The following is a 2,778-nucleotide window of genomic DNA, read 5'->3' as shown; positions in this document are numbered from 1 at the left end:
ACGGTTGTATTTGATTGATTCTCCTGCGTTTCCCGTGGTGTTGGGGCTTCCCTGGTTAACAGCTCATGACCCCAACATTTCATGGCAGCAGAGAGCTCTCCAGGGATGGTCTGATCAGTGTACTGGGCGGTGTGTAGGCGTTTCCGTAGGGGCAACGACGGTGGAAAGCTCGAACCAAGTTCCCACCTTGCACATTCCACCTGAGTATGCCGATTTGGCTCTCGCCTTCAGTAAGAAGAAGGCGACTCAATTACCACCTCATCGACAGGGGGATTGTGTGATAGACCTCCAGGTAGGCGCTGCGCTTCCATGTAGTCACGTGTATCCTCTGTCTCAGGAGGAGACGGCCGCTATGGAGACCTACGTCACCGAATCTTTGAGACAGGGGTACATACGGCCGTCTACTTCCCCTGCGTCCTCAAGTTTATTTTTTGTGAAGAAGAAGGATGGGGGTTTACGCCCGTGTATTGATTACCGTGGTCTAAATCAGATCACCATCAAATACAGCTATCCTCTCCCTCTGATTGCTAGTATGACGGAGTCATTACACGGGGCGCGATTATTCACAAAATTGGATCTCAGGAGCGCGTACAACCTGGTGCGCATTAGGGAGGGAGATGAGTGGAAGACAGCATTCAGTACCACCTCGGGTCACTATGAGTACCTCGTCATGCCATACGGGTTAATGAATGCTCCTTCAGTCTTCCAATCATTTGTGGACGAGATTTTCCGGGACTTGCATGGACAGGGTGTTGTGGTATATATTGATGACATTCTAATATACTCCGCTATACGAGCCGAGCATGTGTCCCTGGTGCGTCGAGTGCTTGGTAGACTGTTGGAGCATGACCTGTATGCGAAGGCGGAGAAATGTCTGTTCTTCCAGGAGTCCATCTCCTTCCTGGGACATCGGTTGTCCGCGTCAGGGGTAGAGATGGAGATTGACCGCGTTTCTGCCGTGCGTAATTGGCAGACTCCCACCACGGTAAAGTAGGTGCAGCGCTTCTTGGGTTTTGCCAATTACTATCGGAGGTTTATCCAGGGCTTTGGATAGGTAGCAGCTCCCATTACCTCTCTGCTAAGGGGGGGTCCGGTGCGCCTGCAGTGGTCAGCTGAGGCGGACAGGGCGTTTAGACGTCTGAAGGACCTGTTTGCCTCGGCTCCGGTGCTGGCGCATCCGGATCCCTCTTTGGCATTCCAGGTGGAGGTGGACGCTTCCGAGGCTGGGATCGGTGCTGTGCTGTCTCAGCGCTCGGGTACGCCAGCTAAACTCCGCCCCTGTGCTTTCTATTCTATGAAGCTCAGTCCGGCGGAGCGCAATTATGACGTGGGGGATAGGGAGCTGCTGGCTGTGGTTCAAGCCCTGAAGGTGTGGAGACATTGGCTTGAGGGGGCTAAACACCCTTTTCTCATTCTGACTGACCATCGTAACCTGGAGTACATCCGAGCAGCGAGGAGGATGAATCCTCGCCAGGCAAGGTGGTCAATGTTTCTTTCCCGCTTTGTATTTAAGCTCACATATATACCAGGGTCCCAGAACGCTAAGGCAGACGCCCTGTCCCGACTATATGACACAGAGGAGAGGTCCATTGAGCCCACTCCCATACTCCCGGAGTCTTGTTTAGTGGCACCGGTGGTGTGGGAGGTGGATGCGGAAATCGAGCGGGCGTTACGTTCCGACCCTACTCCTCCACAGTGTCCTGAGGGTCGGAGGTACGTGCCGCTCGAGGTTCGCGACCGTTTGATATACTGAGCTCACACGTCACCCTCCTCTCGTCATCCGGGTATTGGTCGGACAGTGCACTGCCTTAGTGATAAGTACTGGTGGCCAACCTTAGCTAAGGACGTGAGGGTTTATGTTTCCTCCTGCTCGGTGTGCGCCCAGTGTAAGGCACCTAGACACCTGCCCAGGGGGAAGTTACAACCCCTACCTGTTCCACAACGGCCGTGGTCTCACCTATCGGTGGATTTTGTCACGGACCTTCCTCCCTCCCAGGGGAACACTACGATATTGGTCGTTGTGGATTGGTTTTCTAAAGCCTGCCATCTCATTCCCCTGCCTGGTCTCCCTACTGCCCTACAAACTGCTAAGGCCCTGTTTACACACGTCTTCCGGCACTATGGGGTGCCTGAGGATATAGTGTCTGATCGGGGTCCCCAGTTTACCTCTAGAGTCTGGAGGGCATTTATGGAACGTCTGGGGGTCTCGATTAGCCTTACCTCAGGTTTTCACCCCGAGAGTAATGGGCAGGTGGAGAGAGTTAACCAGGATGTGGGTAGGTTTCTGAGGTCATATTGCCAGGACCGGCAAGAAGAGTGGTCGGGATATATTCCCTGGGCAGAGATAGCCCAAAACTCCCTCCGCCATTCGTCCACTAACCTTATGCCTTTCCAGTGTGTGTTAGGGTATCAGCCGGTTCTGGCACCTTGGCATCAGAGCCAGACCGAAGCCCCTGCGGTGGACGAGTGGTTTCGGCGCTCGGAAGAAACTTGGAACGCTGCGCACATCCATCTGCAGCGGGCCATCAGGCGTCAAAAGGCGAGCGCCGATCGCCACCGCAGTGAGGCTCCGGTGTATGCACCGGGAGACCGGGTCTGGCTCTCGACCCGAAACCTGCCCCTTCGCCTGCCCTGCCAGAAGCTGGGTCGGCGGTTTGTGGGGCCCTTTAAAATCCTGAGGAGATTGAACGAGGTATGTTATAGGTTACAACTGCCCATTAATTACCGCATTAACCCCTCGTTCCATGTGTCTCTCCTCAGGCCGGTGGTGGCTGGTCC

The sequence above is a fragment of the Coregonus clupeaformis genome, chromosome 7, assembly GCF_020615455.1.
Source record: "Coregonus clupeaformis isolate EN_2021a chromosome 7, ASM2061545v1, whole genome shotgun sequence".
Taxonomy (NCBI): domain Eukaryota; kingdom Metazoa; phylum Chordata; class Actinopteri; order Salmoniformes; family Salmonidae; genus Coregonus; species Coregonus clupeaformis.
Note: the sequence above shows the minus strand (reverse complement) of the source record.